This window comes from Halichoerus grypus, chromosome 2, assembly GCF_964656455.1.
Source record: "Halichoerus grypus chromosome 2, mHalGry1.hap1.1, whole genome shotgun sequence".
Lineage (NCBI taxonomy): Eukaryota > Metazoa > Chordata > Mammalia > Carnivora > Phocidae > Halichoerus > Halichoerus grypus.
The window spans coordinates 106327443-106348600 of NC_135713.1; the positions used below are offsets into that span (position 1 = coordinate 106327443).

At 44.2% G+C, this 21158-nt stretch overlaps 1 long non-coding RNA gene across 2 annotated transcripts in view; it reads right to left on the reverse strand.

Annotated features, from left to right (window-relative positions):
• LOC118522109 (uncharacterized) overlaps positions 1–21158 on the reverse strand; it is a 273431-nt gene that overhangs the window by 72574 nt on the left and 179699 nt on the right. For both annotated transcript variants that reach the window (XR_013445791.1, XR_013445790.1), the window contains 2 exons: positions 19966–20102; positions 18642–18728 (listed from right to left, as the gene is read on the reverse strand). This is a non-coding gene — a long non-coding RNA (uncharacterized LOC118522109). The remainder of the gene's footprint in view (positions 1–18641; positions 18729–19965; positions 20103–21158) is intronic.

Consider the following 21158-nt stretch of genomic DNA (forward strand, 5'->3'; position numbering starts at 1 on the left):
AGGATGATAATTGCCTCTATCTTTCTTTTCTTCCTTCTCACTTTGAGGAGCAGGCTATGTTTCATATTCACAACGGTCCATTCATCTCATAATTTTCCTGATTCTACACCAAGAGCTCAGCCTGCTTTTCTATGATTACTAAGTGAATCTTATCAGGAGGCCCATTCTCTGGATCTTGAGCTACACCCTGAGTAATATGGGCCAACGTCAAGAAGGTCCCTACCCCCTCCCAATGTGTGTGGAGGGGAGCACTTTGCAGGCTCCAAAAGGAAAGCACAGGGATACGAGGTTCTGCCGTTGGTGGAAATATTTTTGTCTCAGGGAGTTCCTATGGAGATATGGGGTTTTAGGAAATGACACGCATTATAGAAATCACAGAAATCAGTTAAGTTTAGAAGTCCTACCTTGTTTACATGTGGCCTAAAATAAATTTGAGGAATCTGGCCATCTTAAACCTCTAAATATTTGACTTCTTTTGGTGTCTTGTCTTTTTAAGAAAAGAAATTGACATTTATGGAAAGTCTATCCTGGGGCAGACATTCTTTTAGCTCTCATTTAGTCCACATAACAACCCTTAATATATATGTTATTACCCCCATCTTATAGATGACGTAGAGTCTGTGGTTCCGTGGTTATGCCTCAGGCCACAGGGCAAAAGATGGATTTGCAGTCTGTGTATCCTCAGAGGCCTGTCACTCTACACAATCCATACCGTTCTCTATTTTGCAGAAAATCATTCTGTGACTGTAGATAAGTCTCTGAACTACTCTGACCTCAGTTTCCTCACCTGTGAAAAGGAGAGGTTGGACTAGCTCAGGGCTGGGATCTCTGCCTGTTCTAACACTCTAAAGCCTTGAAGAATTTGACCTTAGGCAAGAGAAGACCTCACTGTATTTCCTACAGGGAAATACTAATTTTAAAAATAGAAAAAAAATACCGAGAGAGAGCAACAGGAGGTGGACAGTATTGGCCTAAGTAAATGTGCATGAGGTTAATGGACATTCAGAGAGCTAAACAGCGAGAGGCAATTTTAGAGTTTTAGGATGCACGAGGAACTGAGGTTCCCATTAAAGTTGCTTCAGACGTCTGAACAGAAAAGATGGGAAATGCTGAGATTGAAAAGTCTATGACTTCTGAACCCCTGACTCCAACTCTTGAGTTGTAGTGTCTCCCCAGGTAATCCAAGAGACTTGCAGAGACGGGGTTTTACTGAGTAAGGTCCAAGCTTCCGAAGAGCATAATTCCATTTACTGATATTTTCAGGAAACTCCATTACTGACAGAATTTAAATTACTAGCATGTCCTTCTCTTCTGTTTTATATCCCTCTCCCCTACCTTTACACAGAGTAGAAAAGATGCCTTTTCACATAATTTAGTACTTTCTATAGACAGAGAAATGACCTAAAGTTATAAGAGGTGCTATTACTCATGTGATTGACTATGTTCTCCCTCCTCCCTCCTCTTTCTTTTTCTTTTTCTTTGTTTTTTGAGCAGAGTTTTGCTTTCAGGAGTTACCATGTCCCATCTGTAGCTACTACAAACAGGATCATACTTTAAAGAATTCAATGGGCACAACTTAAAAATGCTCTATATTCCACGGGGTGAAGTCCACCTAACTCTTTTGAAACCCTCTGACAGACCAAATACTTTAAGCAAGTGTTCATTTCTTGACAGCTTGGGTACAACGAAATCTTCTAGGACAGAACCCTGTGCATTTTTGGATGCTAGGTGAGGAATGGAGAAGTGTGGGTTAGCTGGTAAAAAAACAAAAAAAAAACAACAAAAAACTCAAGGCCGAAGGACCCCTTCAATCATATTATAAAACTGTATGTATTAAAAAAATTGAGATTCAAGTTATTTTCTGACTTGATTGAACCAGAAACTCTCAGCAAGAGCTTGATTTCTAGCCCATTATCCAGACCAAAGAGGTTTGGATGAGCTTCTGTTAAGTATGCAGTTCTGAAGCCCTCTGAATTCTGCTCATCAACGGGAAAGGCATGTTGCAGACGGCAAGCAGAGCTGCTTCTGTGTCCTCTCATTTCCACTGTCTGGGCCATCAGCTAGCAGTGCACGGCATTCTAACACACAGCGCCAGCCCAGCGCCCCTTCCCGGAACGGCTACTCTGCTACTCCCCGTGGTTACTTCTCGGGGCTGGGAGCACAGAGGGATGGCAAATCGAGCCTCACAAAGGCCACTGCATTCGTATTACGTCAAGTGTCTCACAAAATGCTGAGCTCCAGAGCACAGTAAAATGCCTGAGGCTCCTGTGGTGGCCGACCTTGCTTAATGAGTGCAACACACACATATTGGGGGACCCCCTCACCTCTGTTTCTTACCAGGCTCTGGGCTGACAGATGTGAGGGCTCCGGTCCATGAAAAGCCTGCAGGGACCCCTGCCATAGGCCATGCTCTGCTCAGGCAAACGTGCCCAGAGCCCTCGCCAGGCCTCAGTCTCATGTGTGCCCACTTCAGGAAGCTTGCTGGGCCTGTTACTCATGCAAGTGTGGGCCCTAAGGACACCTTTGCCGGCAAAATGTAAGAGGAGTTCTAATTTCCCTCCCCCCTAGTTCCTGAATCTAGAGGGTGAGGAGAACTCAGACAGTTGCTTTTTACCCCCAGGGCTTCAAAATGCACGTAGTTCCTAGCTCAGGCCTAAGGGTGATTTGTTCTTTATGAATAGTCAAGGTGTCAGTGCTCAGTATAAACATATCTTAAATTGTAGATAGGATGCCTTTTTTATGAAAAGGTTTGGGAAACTACAACTCTGTAGAATGTGCAGATAGTTTCAGTGTGTGTGTGTGTGTGTGTGTGTGTGTGTGTGTGTGTGTGTGTAGCATAAGTTTTGCATGCTCTTTTAGAAAAATTATAAAATTATGAGATACCAGTAGATACCAACAGAAATAACGAATGTGGAGACTGAGTGGCTCAGTTGGTTAAGTGTCTGCCTTCAGCTCAGCTCATGATCCCAGGGTCCTGGGATCAAGCCCCGCATCAGGCTCCCTGCTCAGTGGGAAGCCTGCTTCTCCCTCTCCCTCTGCCTGCCGCTCTGCCTACTTGTGCTCTCTCTCTATCTCTTTGTCAAATAAATAAAAAATCTTAAAAAAAAAAGAAATAAAGAACGTAAGTGACCCCAAATCCCACTATTCAGAGTCCATTTAATGGTTAATCTTCTAGACTCTCTTGGTTGCCCATACATGTGCATCTAAATTAAGAATGTAGACATCTTATATTAATGTAGGGCCACATTTTGCTAGAAAATTGGACAGCCACATGCAGAAGAATGAAACTTGACCATTCTCTAACACCATACACAAAGATAAACTCAAAATGGATGAAAGACCTCAATATGAGACAGGAATCCTTCAAAATCCTAGAGGAGAACATAGGCAGTAACCTCTTTGACATCGGCCACAGCAACTTCTTTCAAGATACATCTCCAAAGGCTAGTGAAACAAAAGCAAAAATGAACTTTTGGGACTTCATCAAGATAAAAAGCTTCTGCACAGCAAAGGAAACAGTCAACAAAACACAGAGGCAACCCACAGAATGGGAGAAGATATTTGCAAGTGACACTACAGATAAAGGGCTGGTATCCAAGATCTATAAAGAACTTCTCAAACTCAACACCCAAAAAACAAATAATCAAGTCAAAAAATGGGCAGAAGGCATGAACACACACTTCTCCAAAGAAGACATACAAATGGCTAACAGACACATGAAAAAATGTTCATCATCATTAGCCATCAGGGAAATTCAAATCAAAACCACATTGAGATACCACCTTACACCAGTTAGAAGGGAAAAAATTGACAAGGCAAGAAACAAATGTTGGAGAGGTTGTGGAGAAAGGGGAACCCTCTTACACTGTTGGTGGGAATGCAAGTTGGTACAGCCACTTTGGAAAACAGTGTGGAGGTGCCTCAGAAAATTAAAAATAGAACTACCCTATGACCCAGCAATTGTACTACTGGATATTTACCACAAAGACACAGATGTAGTGAAAAGAAGGGCCACATGCACCCCAATGTTCATAGCAGCAATGTCCGCAATAGCCAAACTGTGGAAAGAGCCAAGATGCCCTTCAACAGATGAATGGATGAAGATATGTGGTCCATATATACGATGGAATATTACTCAGCCATCAGAAAGGATGAATCCCCAACTTTTACATCAACATGGGTGGGACTGGAGGAGATTATGCTAAGTGAAATAAGTCAAGCAGAGACAGTCAATTATCATATGGTTTCAATTATTTGTGGAACGTAAGGAATAGCATGGAGGACATTAGGAGAAGGAAGGGAAAAATGAAGGGGGGGAATCGGAGGGAGAGATGAACCATGAGAGACTGTGGACTCTGAGAAACAAACTGAGGGTTTTAAAGGGGAGGGGGTAGGGGGATGGGTTAGCCCGGTGATGGGTATTAAGGAGGGCACGTACTGATGGAGCACTGGGTGTTATATGAAAACAATGAATCGTGGATCACTACATCAAAAACTAATGATATATTGTATGGTGACTAACATAACATAATAAAATAAAATTTTAAAAATAAAAAAAAAATAAAGTAGGGCCATATTTTACATACTGATTTTATTCCACTCAATAATATTATAACTCTCCTTACATGTCTCTCTCTCTAACATATATATATATATATTCCAAATGACTATGAATAGTATAATTTATTTAATCAATTTCCTATTATCAGATAGTATATTTTAATTTTTTATTCATGAATGGGACCTGAATGTCTCAGGCTTTGCTTGCCGATGAGCACAAATGTAGTCCCCGTAACATAAATTCCAATTTAATAACTCTAAGGCCCCAACTCCCATCATTTTTAGAGTCTTCCTCCCTAAATATTTCCAAGAGCCCCCAGGGATACTTATATGTGTCAGTGGCTCATTCCTGGCATGGCTTGCTTCCACGCCCAGCCAGGCCAGCATGACCCCTCCCGCACAGGACAGTCGCACAGGAGTGCACTTTAGGCTGGAACTTGGTGTCTCTTGTTGCACCAACTCCTCACCATGTTCTGAAGATCTGCTGTTCCAAATGTCGGCACAACCAAAATACCATCACTTCATACCATGTACTTCAAAACTGATGATCTTTATCGCTGGTACTACCCCTGTGAAGTGAGAAGGAAAACACATCTTTGCCAAGTTCAGCGAGGATCCCGCAGCGAGGCTGCTCCAAGCCCAGTGCGTCCGGTGTTGTATTACATTATCATTCTTACAGAACTTCTTCCTCCTAGTGCCAACCGCATCTCCCTAGTAGAGGTAGGATGGCCAACTATTCTACTTTGCTGGGACTTTTCTGATGTCAGCACTCGAAGTCCCAGGCCCCAGGAAACTCCTCAATCCCAGGCAAACCAGAATGGTCAGTCACCAGCAGAGGGATTGGTTCAAGTGCTGGTATCAGCTAACATGCTGTGTTCCGAATTCCTGGTTCCTTCTAATGATGAGGTCCTGCTGCTAAGCCTAGCTTGCTTCCTCCTTTATGATGAAGTTCATCTTAGCACTCCCCCCACCCGGTTTCCACTGGGGCCACATTCACCAGACCTACCTGCATATGCCTTAATCTCAAAAAGAAAAAAAGAAAAAAAGACAGAGTTTCAATTATTTTATCATCAAGAGCCCTTCGGCTCCTCACTTAGCCTATGCTCAGCCTCTTAAACCAGTGGATGCAAATGCATATGGTGGGAGAGATGTTGCCTGACCCCACTCAGCAGAAACTCCAGAATCCCATTGCTTTCACCTAAACAATACTCTAATGGACATCTTGTACTGAGAGCCCAAAGTATGAGTCTGACTGTTTCTTCAGGACAAATCCCCCAAAATGTGACTGCCTTTTGGCTTTTGATATGTGTTGCCAGAGTGTCCCCCAGAAAGTCTAATCCAAGGTACTTTGGGAGGGTCTATTTTTTTAACCGTGAACATTTAAGTCCAGAATGGAGAGAAGCTCTGACCTGTTTATAGGCTAACAGAGTACATTCCAAGCCAGAAAGTACTTGCCAGAGGGGAAAGGGAGAGAATATGAACAGACGGCTGGGGAAGAGCTGTTCCAGAGTGGCCTGAAAGGATCTGAAGCTTTAATAAGCTCCTTATACTCAGAGCTTTGTGGTTCGTGTACAGCACCTTCTCCTAGAATATCTATGCGGTCCGTCTAGCACAGTGTCTCCTCTTTCACTCAGGTCCAAATTCCTGCAGGCTGGCCAGGCAGACCCCAGCCAGAGAATCCACACTTGGAAGGAAAAGAGGGGCTGGGAAAATTCCATTCTGACTTGCCCTCTTTTCTTGTTTGATTCCCACAGAATCTATGGCTGTTGGGCCCCCAGGAAATAAAAATGAGAAACCCATGTTCGGGTCACCATCAACAAAATGACGTAGACGTCTAGTTAGTTGCAGAACAGTCCAAGGTGGGGTGGGGATTCTGCCTTGGACGAAGTTCCAGAAACAATGTGGGAGACTGGTCGGGGTAACTGATAGGGCTTTGTGCATTATGCAACCCCTGGTTACCAGGCTGCCAAGCTGCCAGGGCCCAGCTCCCAGGGTTGGCTTGAAGGGTTGGCCTGGCAGCTCCTAGAATCAGACAGGGAAGGTGAAAGCTGGGAGCTCGGAGCATGTCAAGTGTATTTACCCCATAAGATAGACTCAGTACATACTCTGGGATGAAAAACACAGGCACTGTGTACCAAGAGCCTGTTTTAAAAAAAAAAAAAAAAAAAAAAAAGCCAAGTATTCAAAATAAAGAGGGTGCCATGTTTGCATGAACAATTCGTAATTCTCCTCGTGCAAAAGTTACTGGCAATGATCTGCTCCTCACTGGGCAGTACGGGAAGCAAACCAATATGACCATTTGATCTGATTTAAATGTTTAGTGCACTAAATAGACACATATCTACATAATTAACCATCCAAATGAACACAAATAAAAGACCCAATTCCCTCAGCTCTCCAGCAGAGTCCAGAGCAGGCAGATGGTTCTGATCTTGGTCCTAAGTGACCAAGGGTTTCCAACCAGGAACAGGCTTCCAAGAGACTCCCACTTTGCTCATTCAAGACAGTTCCCTGACCTGCCTGGACTTGAATGAAAAACAAGGAACAAAAACATCCCTGCATTGAAGATCATGGCCGAGACAGTGTTTCTATCCCGGTGCTTAACTCTTCTATGTCTCTGAAGGGGAAATATTCCAGCAGAAAAGACAGGAAGCTTGCTTTCTAGCCCCAGGACATCAATTGTCCAGTTGTGGAACCATCAGCAAGTTGCTACCCCTGTGTGCGCATCAGCTATCCGGACCTCAAACTTAGGAGCTTGAACTAAGTTGTCTCCCAAGATCTTTCCTCTTCTCACACTATCAGCAAAAAGCTATCACCAAATATATAAGCTGGGAGCAAGCGCACCTGTCTCATGCACTTGTTGTGACTATTAATGATATAACAGGCATAAAACCAATGTGTGGCACATAGTAAAAGTGGAATAAAAGGCAGTTATCGAGAAAGTTTAATCAATGTGGTTGATGTGGATTGGTGGCATAGCGTGTGGTGGGAAAGGTTCGTTTTTATGTCTTTCCCAGGTTTCACATTTCATTGTAACACAAACGTAATTTCAGCGAAAGCAACTGGAGAGCACACACAGCCTTTCCAACGACCTCCACCAACCCCGGGATTTAACATTAAGAGGGCTATTTAGACAGTTCAAGGCCACGTATTTGCAGATGGGATTTTAAGGGTGAAGGCCCATTTGTAACCCTAAGGTGTTTAAACAACCCTGCAATTTGATCTCCAATTCCCCCAGCACTGTCCCCACTCCTCGGGTTTTTCGTCTGCCGGCGCAAGCCCCACTTCCAGAACCACCTGTCAGCTGCTGGAAAGGCTGGGGCTCTGTGAGACTCCCAGCTGTAACCTGATCTCCACAACTGCCACACAATTTATAAGTTTTATGGTGTTGTACGGTGGCTGGGGTTCAATGGCATGCCTCTGGAAAGTTTCCATTCATTCATTCATCTGCTCATTCACCGCAACGTGTTGAGTACTTACTAAGGGCCAGGCCCTGTGCTAACTCAGCCCTGGGAATAGAAAGGGAGCAAAATAGAGCCTCTGTCTTTGGGGGTTCACAGATTAGCAGCAGGCCTAGACAAAGACATATTACAACTCAGCATCACGGGGCAAGCAGAGAGAGGGGCACACACCTGAGAGAGCGTAATTTACCATCCAAGGTGGGGGATGGAGGGAGGGACGATTTCCCACAGGAGTGACATTTGAGTGGTCTATTAGACATTTCCCTTGGCTGTCCTACCAAATCCTTTTCTAGTTCCCATGTCATTGTCAAGCAAGTTTCCAGCTTCTGATTCACCTCGTCTCTGTGGCCACTTCTCCCACCCCTAACACACACAGAGGCCCCAAATTTCGACATGAAATCCTGCTATTTCTTCCTCTGTCTGCCTTCTCTGTCCCACGGCTTTGATCCAAACTATAATTGCTGCACACACGGACTCCTGCCTCCCAGTCAGCTCCCCTTCATCCAGCCTGTGGGGGTCCCCTCTCTTCTATTGGACACACATCATCTAGAATCATCTTCTTCCAGGGTCGCTTAGATCACATCGCTCTCCTCTTCACATGCCCATAAAGACTCCCAGCTGCCTCCCAAATCATATTAAAACACCTCCTGTCTTGGGCTTCAAAGTCCACTACCAATTAGCCCTATTTTACCTAACTGCCATCCTTCCTACTTAGCTCAGGTTGGTGCGCTCTGCTCTAGCCAGGCAAAACTCTTCCACCTGCTTCTTTCCGCCTGCCCTGCCATCCCTGAGCACGGAGCCATCTGAGATCACTGTGTGTGTGCATACACTTGCGGTGTTGGTGTGTGAGTGTGTGAGGGGGCAGTTTGCAGGGGAGGGAAGAGGACGCAAGGGAAGCCAACTCTCCCTCGATATTCTGTTACAGGGGGAAGCTTTAAAACATGAGCACCAAGGGTAGAGATGAAAGAAACACCAAGGAGAGAGTGGTGTGGACGGCAGTCAGGGGGGCAGAGCTGCCGCCCAGGGTCCTGATGCTGGTTGTGGGCAGCTGAAAGGGTAAGCAGGCCAACACCAAGTGCGTCTGTGAACCCTGCCTTCCTTCCACGTCGCCCTGCCTTATCTTTCCTACTTTCCTCTCTTAAGTTCCTTCGATCTGTAAATTGAGTCAGGACATTCCTATGGTTAAAACCCCTCCACAGCTTCTTCTCAGGGTAGAATATAGCTCTCATGCTTTACTCTGATGGCCAGGGTCTGACTATGCTTCCTTCTCTAACATCATCTCATACCACTTGCCTCACTATGCTCTAGATGCTCTGGTTGTCCTTACAGTCTCAGGAATATTCCCCTTCTCCCACCGCAGGGCCTTTGCCCATGCTGTTCCCTCTGCCTGACACCTTCTTGATCACATTCCTGACCCTTTTCATCATTCAGGTCTCAGCTTCCAAGTGCCCTTCCCTGCCCACCTTCGCTAAAATCCCCTAGCACAATACTCTGTCCATTCCTTTCACAGTACTAGTTATGTTGTATAAATCTACACGTAAGAGTTCTTTTTCATGTTAATTGGCCACCTCCGCTAGCAGGTTGTAAGCTCCCTGCAACCATTTGTCTCATTCACTGATGTGCCCCTACAAAATGCCTGGCACAGGATAGGAGCTAAGACCTTGCTTACCCAGCATTATCTGGATTTCTCCAAAGCAGAGGCACCCTGTGATTGGTCCAATTTTCAGTCAGGAAGAAACACTCTGGCCTTCTAGAAAGCTTCCTTCTAAAATGCCTCACACCTGATCCACCAGGCCACTCTACCTTGCCTTTCAGAATCTGTTCAAGAATCTTCTCTTTCCAAAACACATTTCCTAACTAACCCTTCCTGCATCTGGTTCAGGACTTGCAACCTGAAATACCTACAGATACCGGGAAGTCACTGAGAGGAAAGGGCCAGGTGTAGGGGGAGAGGGAGAGCTGGGGACCATGGTTAACGGCCATGCTTATGTGCATAAGCATGCATATAAAGGAACACAGTCCCTGCTCAACTCTAGTCAGTGCTAATATGCAGGAAAAGCAGGCCATGCATTGTTAGATTTTCCAATTTTTCCAAAAAAGCTTTAAAAAATCTGAATTTCCATATGACACATCCAGATTTTTACAACATGTAGAGGCATATTTCTGCAATTCCTATCAGCCTGACGGTCAACTTCTGCTCTATTCTTTCAAGGAAGTTGCTTGGCACTTGCGTTCTTATGTGGAGGGCACATTTACCATTCCTGAGTCCTTGGCTGGGTCCTGTAGCCAGTGCCAGGCTTCTCCTAGGGCAGAAGTCATGCCTCTGCCTTCTTTACACTCCCTCCAGAGCACCTCGTGAACACTGAGCGCTGTTCTCCCTGTCAGTGCTGGGGCCTAACAAAGCGTTTCTTATAAAGGCAGCAACCTGCTTTGCTGTTTTGTGCACAGAAGCCTTGCCTATTATGCTCTGAAGCCTGGCACCTCACACAAGTCTCATCTATTCTGTTTATCAGACCTTTATTCCTCAATCAGTGAGAGAGTTACAGACTCTCTCCTCTTCATCCTCCTTCTGCCTTCATGTCTTGTGGTGGAGTATCCCCATCCTTTGTTCTAAATCCCCATCTCTTTTGTGCTATGATGATAATGTTAACTTTGTAATTGTGCATAAGTCAGCAAACCAGAGTAATGCCTTATTCATCCAGAATCGTCAGGAAATGAGGTGTTCCACATAATTAAATTGTCCAGATAACTAGAGCTAACCAACATTTTAAAGATCAACGTTTAAAAAGAGTAAATGGAAACATCCCAAAATCTATTATAGACTCTCTTGCCTTATTTATTTTTAAATGATTTTGGATCATTTTTTTTTTTCCAGAAGAGGAACAAAAGAGGAGGGAGTGATGATCCAGTCTTCCTCCTGCAGTGCCCCAGCCTTGGGCTTCCCAACCCTGACAGACCCTGTTCCTGCCATCGCCAGGGTAGGGGTAGATCTCTCTCCTCACTTTTCGCAAAAGGTGACATGCTCTGACCTGGGACTGCACCCTGCTTTTTAAGATCTTATATCTTGGTCATCTCTTTTCATCAATATGTAAAGAGATGTGTCATTCTCTAGGACGCACTGTGTGGGAGCAGCATAATTTATTTAAGAGTCCCTTACTGAGAGGCATCTCGTTGGAGCCAATCTGGTGCTATTATCCAAAATGCCACAGCAATGCCACAATTAGGAATCTCTGAATTTACTCCATTTTGTACCTGTTTGAGCGTATCTGCGGGTTCAATTCCTAGAAGAAAAGCACTGGGTCTAAGAAAGGACGGGTGCATTTGTAATTTGGGGAAGTATGGTCGTCACACTGCCCTTCCCCGGGTAGGTGTCCGTTGCTTTCTCTTGCCGGCTCCGAATGAGTGGACCGCTTTCCCCGCGCTTTCAGCAGCCCCATCTGCACCAAAGCCTTCTTTTGAAGTTTTGTCAATCCGTGAGTTAAAGAATATTAACTTGTTTATTTTATTTTAAGATTTTACTTATTTATTTCAGAGAGCGCGCGCGCACAAGCACAAGCATAAGCAGGGGGAGGAGCAGAGAGAGAAGCAGACACGCTGCTGAGCAGGAAGCCTGATGCGGGGCTCCATCCCAGAGCCCTGGGATCATGACCTGAGCCAAAGGCAGACGCCCAACCAACTGAGCCACCCAGGCGCCCCTAACTCGTTTATTTTTTAAAAAATATTTATGCTGTGGAATGTGGCTTTTATAAAGTGCCCATCTATGTCTCTTCTCATACGGTTTGGCTTGAATTTGACTTTGTCTGAGGTTAGGATTGCACACCTGCTTTCTTATTGCTTCCATTTTTCTTAGAAATCTTTGTCCATCCCTTGCTTTCAAATTAAGAGATTTTATTTATTTATTTATTTATTTGGCCAGTGTCAGGTTTACAGAAAAACTGGACCAGAAGTACAGATTTCCTGTCTACCTCATCTCTGCCCCGCCCCACCCCACCACACAGTTTTCCCTATTATTAACAGCTCACATTAGTATGGCACGTTTGCTAGAATGATTGAAGCAATATGGATACATTATTATTAACTAAGTCGCAGTTCACTCTTTGTGTTTGGGGTTTGATCTATGCATAATGTCATGTATCCACCATTACAGCATCATACAGAGTAGTTCCACTAAAAATTCCCTGTGCTCTGCCTGTTCATCCCGCCTCACCATTCCCAACCCCCGTTAACCACTGATCCTTTTTCTGTCTCCACAGTTTTGTCTTTTCCAAAATGTCATCTCGCTGGGAATCAAACAATATGTAGGCTTTTCAGATTGGCTTCCTTCTTGTCCTCCGTGCCTTTTAAGGTCGTCTGTGTCTTTTCATGGCTTCATAGCTCATTTCATTTTAGCCCTGAGTAATATTCCGTGGTCTGGATGTACAACAGTTTCTTAATCTGTTGCTATTGAAGGACATCTTGGTTGCTTCCAATTTTGGGTAACTATGAATAAAGCTGCTGTAAACATTCATGGGGAGGTTTTTGAAGAGACATAAGTTTTTTGATTCATGTGGATAAATACCCAGAAGCATGTTTCCTGGGTTTTATGGTAACTGTATGCGTAACTCCTGTTCTCCAAAGTGGCCAAACCATTGTGCATTCCCATCAGCACTGAAGGGAGTTCCTGTTGCCATCCATCCTTGACAGCATTTCGTGTTGTCACTCTTTGGGCTTTTAGCCATTCTCATAGGTGGATACTATCTCATTGTTATTTTATTTTGTAATTCCCCAATGACATGATATTGAACATCTTCTCAAATACTTATTTGCTATCTATATATCTTCCTTGGTGACCTATCTGTTCAGATCTCTTGCCTTCTTTTTAATTGGGTCATTTATTCTTTTATTGTCAAGTTTTAAGAGTTTTTGGTATATTGTGGATATAACTACCTGATATTTGGTTTGCAAATATTTTCTCCCAGTCAGTGGCTTGTCTTTAACTTGTTTACTTTTAATTTGCAGCTTCTTCTTTCTGAAGGAGGTTGAGCACCTTGTCATATTTTAAGGACTATTTATATTTTTCTTTCTGTGTGTTATACAGTCATATTCTTCGCTCTTTTCATGTTCATGACTTAACAGATCTAACAAAATCTAACCATTACTTGATAATTGAGTCATTAATATGAACACTGATTGCTATATTATACCATCACTGTCCAAGTTGTTTTGCTCTCTTGGGCCTTTGTATCTGTTTTTTTATCCCCCTAAGCTTCCTCTTTTCTCCCTAGGTTTTAGGATAAGCACCATAATTTTTTGCTTTCCTTAAATGTCTGTCTTTCAAAATCCCTGCTCCATCTTGTAATTGGGTTTCTGATACTTACCCAGTAAAATTTGTTACAATAGCCTGAGAAGCCTGATTTGTGAGTCAAGTTCATAGGCCACACAGCACATACACTTTAGACATCTATTTTGGCCACTCGGGAGTCTTTATTGTGTCCTGCTTCTTGGCCTTCTTCAGAAGATTCAGAACCATCCAGCAAGTGAATTTCTAGTTCTAGCATTCTCTGCTAGGACATCGGAGGGTGTTCACAGGTTAGAGCCCTGAGTTATGAGGGGGGCCCATGTGCCCCTATGTTACTGTACATATAAATATGACTGCCTTGAATTGGGGAGTTTGTTCTCTCACTCTCTAATACAGCAATAGGAACTTGTATTTCTGGAAAACTTTAAACACATGGCTTTGCAAGGTCTTTCGCCGTGGAGGGTCCTGCAATGCTTGTGCTACATTTCCACGTGGCTTTGTGCCTGCAGCTCCTGGGAGTTACACGGAAAGGGGACCCACTGTTGTGGCAGCCCCACTCCATCCCATAGATGGCAGCACGCACACTTTCTAGCACTCATCATCTTCCTTGGAATTGGGCTCCTTCAGGGAAAGAAAATGCAGGAACTGTGGAGTAATAATTAGCCAACAGAATCTAGTCATTTGAAAAATTGGCAAGAAGCCTTATTAAAGGAGGTAATAATAGTCATATTTTGCACTTCTAATGGGGCTTTTTATCTCTAGGTCTCCAAGAGCCTGTCTGAGTCATGTAAAGGAAAACAAAACAAAACAAAACAAAAAACAAACCAAAAACCAAAAAACCGGAGCTAGGTCAGAAGTCAGGAAACAAGGGCTCTGTTTGACATTCTGGAAGCTTCTCTCCTATCACAGTGAAGGTAGAGTGTCTTTGATGCATTGAAACACCAGGAATTGATGCCGGTTAGAAAAGGAAAGGCCACAGTGTACTGTAAGATAAACTCCACATTCCCAGGGAATACGGAAAACATGCCTCTCTCTCTCTCTCTCTCTCAGAGTTGTTTTTCTGTGAAAATAACAATAGTGCTTTAAATACTTTACCTCCCATAAACACACGGACAGCATTATTATTCACAGTGAGCTAGACAAATTGAGAAAGAGTTTTTCTATCCTCTTTCACGTATCAGGGCGTAATTATCAGCACATCCTTGTATTTATTCCTATGAGACTGGAAATAAATACTGCTGCTGATGGATATCAGTCCTGTGAACTTGGTATCATTCATTCTTTATCTCTGGCAGTGGTGGTAGCAGAAGTAAATGACTCCAAACATGTGTACACAGCAAACGCCTTAAATCTACAAGATACGGCTGTCCTCCTTGTCCCGCATTAAAGCTGCATCTTCAATTTCCCACACAAACTCCAGATCTATTGAAATCTTGGAACATTAAAATTCTCCTTCATTGTTGTCAAGGTTTAGTAACTTGACAACCAGAAGACAGACTCCCTGACTATTTGAGAGAACGTAGGTTTGGAAATAAAGAACAGCTTTTCCTGCATTAAAATTTGCTTGGGGCTGGGCAGGAAGAATGCGTTTTATAATAACCATTCTTTGGCTGTGTGACTTTGACTTTGGGCAAGTGAATTAACCTCTCTGAGCATTAATGTCTTCACTGTAGTAATTCCTACCTCACAAAAGTTGGTTTAAGGATTAAATGAAATTATGAATATAAAAACGCTTAGCACAACTCCTGCCACTCAACAGGTATTCAAAAACTCCTGGTCATTAAAAAACAGATATACACACATATAAACATACATATCTATGAGAGAGAGAGAGACCCAGATTTCTACTGGGCTTTCCTGAGCCTCAGATATTTAGGTAAATTGCGTCAAATCCCCAAATTCTGAACCCATCAGTCATCCTTACAATTCCTACAAGTTCATGACCTTACCTCCTCTTGATTTCTTCCAATTCTTCTAAATCCGAAAGTCTCAGGTTAATTTAGTACCCGCCTAGCTATTGCATGAAAACAATCTTGCCCTCTTTCACAATCTGGTAAATTGATCAGAGATTCACATTTGAGAAGAGATGGGATCTTGTACCTCTCAGCTTTCTGTCCTTTTGCTGGCCTCCCCTCATGCCTTCTATCTTCCTAAAAGTGCAGGCTTGCAACACAGAACTCACACACCTATGCAGCCCCATCCCCGGAAGGCACAGCCCAGTGCTTCCTCACCCTCTCCAACCACTTTTCAGGTGGAGAACAATTCCATCTGACCAAGTGAATTGTCCCAGCCTCCTTGAAATTCTGGAAAATATGATTTCTTCCTTCTTCTTATCTTATGGTTATTAATTCACTGTGAAACTCAGTGGTTAACAATCTCATAGATAATGCCATTTCCTTTAGACCATGAAACAATCTATTCTTATGCATTTACATGTAAGAACATACGTTTAAAGTAAACACAGTAACGTTATTTATTTCATACCCCAAGAGACATAAAACAAGCTGTTCTTTTAACGATCACTTAGGGTTTTTTTCCCTTTTAGAATTTTATTTTATTTTATTTTTAAGATTTTATTTATTTATTTGGCAGAGAGAGACACAGCGAGAGAGGGAACACAAGCAGGGGGAGTGGGAGAGGGAGAAGCAGGCTCTCCGCTGAGCGGGCAGCCCGATGCGGGGCTCGATCCCAGGACCCTGGGATCATGACCTGAGCCGAAGGCAGACGCTTAACGACTGAGCCACCCAGGCGCCCCTCTCTTTTAGAATTTTAAATGTGTGTGTACAAAGTTTTTCTGTTCACTGGATTCACCCTTTTCTGATTTTTTCTCTACTCAGAACATATCATTTCTTCCTGGTGGTCCAGAATCATCAGTATGCATAATTGCGATGATGCTCTGCGCTCTGGGAGTATTGATGGGGCCGTACGGGGCTACGTGCCCCTGAACTAGCTAACCTCAGTGTCATGTGTGTTTGGAGTTGCTATGTCAGGTTGTTGGGGCTTCCCCCCACTCTTTAGCCTCTTTGCCTCTTTTGCTGTTACTAATGTACATTGTCTCCGGAACCAATTCTTTCCTCTGCAGTTTCCATGGGCAGATTCCAGTCTACAGATAGATGAAAACAGGACAAACATTAAGGTGGCTTCAAAGCCAAACCCACTGGCATAGGATCCCTTGTATGAACCCTCCTATGAGCGGAGCTTGTGAGCCTTGCTATGTAGACCACCTTCTAGATATGCTAAGCGGCTCAGTCATCTTTTTGCTGAGCTATTCTGGTTTCTGGCTGGACTTTAGATTATTTAAATCCTATGGAAAATGAGCTGAGAGGAGTGATAGGTTGCTCTATTGTTTTCCCATTGATGTCATTTTAAAATTCTAGATCAGTGACATCTGAGGGCTGAGATCCAGTGGAGTCCCATGGATGCCGTGTATCAGGGGACACCTGCTCTGACTGGTTGGAGCCCTGGCCTGGTTTGTAAATTTTTAATGTCACCCTGGGGGCCAAACCACTCTAAGACTTAAGGAAGACTCAATATAACGAAAATCTTAAGTCAAAATATTTCCTATGAAGGCAAAAATAATCACCAAACAGAAGGGCATCCGTAAGGCCAGACTATTTTAGGTGATCAGATTATATTCTCATTACCATGCTGCGTAGTTCAATCTAAGAAAGAAGTTTTCCTGTCTTCATGCCTTCCCTCCTTCTGTCTATCCTTCTTACCTCTCTCCCTTTTTCCCTTTCTTTATATACAAATTAGTGATTCTCTTTTTTTCTTTACAGATGGCAAGAAAAAAATGTTACCAAAATGCTTTCATTGAGGCCGAGAGAAACTACTCAAACATGCCAGTAGCAACGAACTTTTTCCTTTCTAACTTTGAGAGTAAGTATGCTAATTAAAAAAAACCCTTAATATCCTGCAGGACTTTCATGGTATGAACAGGTTTCTCCTGATTTTCACATTGTTAACACTCGAAAATTAAGCCCTCCCTACGTTCAGGAAACACGACTCCTCTCTCTCGGTGTGCTCTGGGGACAAGCAAAGGGACACTACATGACGGTCACCCAGACGTTCTCTGGCTGCTGAGCACGGTACAGGGTCAGTGTCCACATGAGGTGCTCCGAGTCGACGCTCTGTGGGTATCTTTCCTGAAAAGATCCTCCCCCAGCAAGTCATACATGTATAATCTATGTGCTTTTCTCTTCGGCACGGTGCCATAGCCATATAGTTATGAGGCGGACTGCCCGGGCTACAATTCTGACCTTAGGTAAGTCACTGGACCTCTCTGTGCATCCATTTGTTTATCTCTAAAAAAGCAAATCATAACAGTGTTTACTTCACAGGGTTGTTTTGAAGTTCCTGGAACTGAGACATATAAAATCCTTAGAAGAAACCCCAAAACACAATAGCAGAATGTCAGTGTTTCTCATTACTGTGTTTGGAATGTGGACAGGGGCCCTCTAGAATGAGACGGTGTAGCTGTCACGTGGATTTTTAAGAGCTTGGGTTTTGGAGTCAATCTCATGTGATTCTGGCATCTGCTCTCTCTCATCTTGGTAGCATGACCTTGAGCAAATTACTCAAGCACTCTAAGCTTTAGTTTCCTTATCTGTAGATGTGGTTAATTATAACACCGTCCTCATAGGGCTGCTATGGAAATGAAATGCATGTAAAAAACCCACAAGATGCCTGGCACATAGAAAGTGCTCCATAAATGTTAGCCAAGGAGATGTTAAGGAGGAGGAGGGTGTCAGTGACATGATGACTTGTCTGCTGAGAATTTTAAAAGGCAATTTCCATATTTCCCTTGGGGGAGTGAAGGAACACGCCAGAGCTGTTTTTTTGGGAACTGAGGGGCATAGCTTACATAGTTCTTGCCGGGCTTAGTTGGAGGACAGGGGGAGAGCAACTGAAAGCAAACTAAGGCTTGGGGCCCCCAATCTTGCAGGTACTGGAGTTGAAACATCTCCAGAATAGAAGGTCAGGGCTTCACCCTGCAGCCTCTGACCTACAGCAAAGCCCACAAATAGTCCTGGTACGAGACTCAGGTCAAAGAAGATAAGAGCCTGGAAGAAACTAGGATTCTACTTTCTGAGTTTTCCTTTAGTCAAGCCCATTTTCCTGAAAGAGGCCAGGGAAGGATGACTGGGATGGTTTAGCTTCCATTCTGCTCTGTCATTCACCTTGGAATGTCTTCCTTCCTTTTCCCTGGAACATTCCTACCTTCCTTTCAAGGCCAAGTTCAAATGTCCCTCCAGAAGGCCAGCCTTCTTGAGCTGTATTGTCTGTTATGGAGGTAGGAGAGGTCGGAGAGGGACCATGAAATTTTCGGAATAGCTACTTACCTCGCTCGGATTCCTGGGATTTCTATTTACCACAAATACACCATGTGAATTTTTGCATCTGTGGTGACCTGTAGCCCTCCTAAGTGCCTGGAGGGAATGGGAAGACAATGAACAGATAATTAAAAGTTTTATAAGAATTTGAAGGTCTGGGGTATCTGGGTGGCTCAGCCGGTTAAGCCGTCTGCCTTCAGCTCAGGTCATGATCCCAGGGTCCTGGGGTGGAGCCCCGGGACGGCCTCCCTGCTCAGCAGGGGAGTCTGCTTCTCCCTCTCCCTGCTTGTGTTCTCTCTCTCTCAAGTAAATAAGATCTTAAAAAAAAAAAAAAAAAAAAAAAGAGTTTGAAGGTCTAAATCAAGCAATGAAACTGTTTTCTGCCTGGTATTGATTGTGAAGGTCCCACAGCAAAATGGGAGCTCCTGGAGAATAGAGACCCAGCCTTGCTGGCTTGTGACTCTTGCCCAGCGCTGCACGGCGAGCACAGAGTCTGACGCAGAAGCCGTCCAACAGTGCAACGGGGAGGGACCTCCCTGTCTACCCGGAGCCCAAAACCATCTCTGTAACTATCTCCCATCTTCCAAATGCAGCCCTCTTGGGCCATGTAAATCCAGGGCACAACATGTCCTAATATTTTTCCTATCTGCAGACAACTGCCAAACTTATCACCCACCCTCCTCTCTTCCCAAATAGTTGCCTGTCCCTGGCCCACCCCGTTTTTCTTATACCATTGTTTTGATTCCCCTTGCTTCTGGTGGCTCTCCCTAACTCATTCAAGTTCATCAACACTCCATTTAAAATGCTGCCCACGGAACTGAACTCATTCTCCCCTTCTCCGGCCTGCTGCCCTTCTCTGCCTTCCCGTCTCTTTGTTAATTGAACCAGCCGTCATTCATGCTGGCTACCCCGCGCTCCTCCATCTTCTCCCCCACCCGCCTCCCGTCAGGCACTAAGTCCTATTGATTGTTCCAACTAAATATTGAACAACTCTAGTAGGTATTCAGACAGTGTGTGGTGAAGGAATATAAATGAATAAAATTCATCACTTTATATTCATTCCTGCTACTTCTGCCTTGAGTGAGAGTTTTGCTTTGCTTTGCTTTTATTTTTAAAAATTTCAAATGTACAGAAAAGTTGAAAGAAATTGTGATGAAGATCCACATACTGTTCCCCTAGATTCATCAGCTGTTTACATCCTGCCTCAATTTCTTCATTTCCCTCTTTCCCTCCCCAACACACACACACATGCACACGCACACGCACATGCACACACACTTTTAAAAATGTGTTGACAAACAATTTGGAAGTCAGCTGTAGGCCTGTGACATACCATCTTTAAATATGACAGCACACATCTCCAAAGAAGTACGAAATTCTCCTTAGGAAACAAGTTATTTCCCACCAAGAGTTTTAGGTCCATGACATCCATGAGATCCCATGCAAAATGTTGAACACATGAGCAGTTTTCTGGGAAGGAAATTCACAGCATTCACCAGAGGCTCAAACCTCTAAACCCCCCACCTCCAGTCTCTCCCTCTTGAACCCAAGTAGATCAGCAATCTGGTCAGTTGTGGGTATTCAGCCCGCCTCTGGACTAGTGATAATTCAGAAGCTACCTAAAATGCATTTAATGGCTTCCTTCTATCGGCTGCATGAGAAAGTTAATGTTTCTTAGCATAACACAGCTTTTGCAATCATGATTCTGAAGACATTTCTAGTCTCGTCTTCCACAGCTCTCTGCTCCCTGAAGGAAACTGGCCACCGTCTCCACCCCGGTCATGCTCTGAGCTTCACCTCACCCCACCCCTACTTCCTACCCGGTTCCCCTCTTGGCAAATTTCTACTTCCCCGTTCAAGACCCATCTCAGCTGCCACTGCCTCTGGGAAGTCCTCCCCCAAACTCTCCCCAGTTGTTTCTGCCTATAATTTGTACAGTTCTATTATTTATGTCGTTTACTACACTGATTTGTTTCCACAGCTTCACACTCAGCGATGTTGTGAAACACTTGATGTACAAGTGAGGAGATGCACGATGAAAGGATCACACAGCCCATGCTAACTGCCGGGACTCCCCATCCTCCTGCCACCCTGTCCTCTGAGACCCGTTTGCCCCCTGACTCCAGGGGACTCTCCTGGTCTTGGACCCTAGATTTTCTTTCACCAAAGGCATTGACATCTCTCCTCTCGTGATGCGCTCAGCTCCTCTGATTTTGGCAGATTACCTCATATCCAGGTCCCCACAGTCCCTTGGCTGTCCAGATTCAACCGCTTAAAAAGCCTGCATCCAGACATGGTAAAGATGACACAAGATTTAGAGGGGCACAGACACCAGGAAATGAGTGTCTGCCCAGGCACTGAAATACCGGGAGCAGAATCAGTGCCAAGGTTTGGAAAAAGCACTAAGCCAAACTGCAGGGCTATAGCTACTCGGAATAGACTGTGATGCCATGGAGGGCTGAGCTATAAAAGCTGGCATCAGGAGGGGTGACAGGTACGCCGGCTGCACCCCTGCATTGGGAGGGG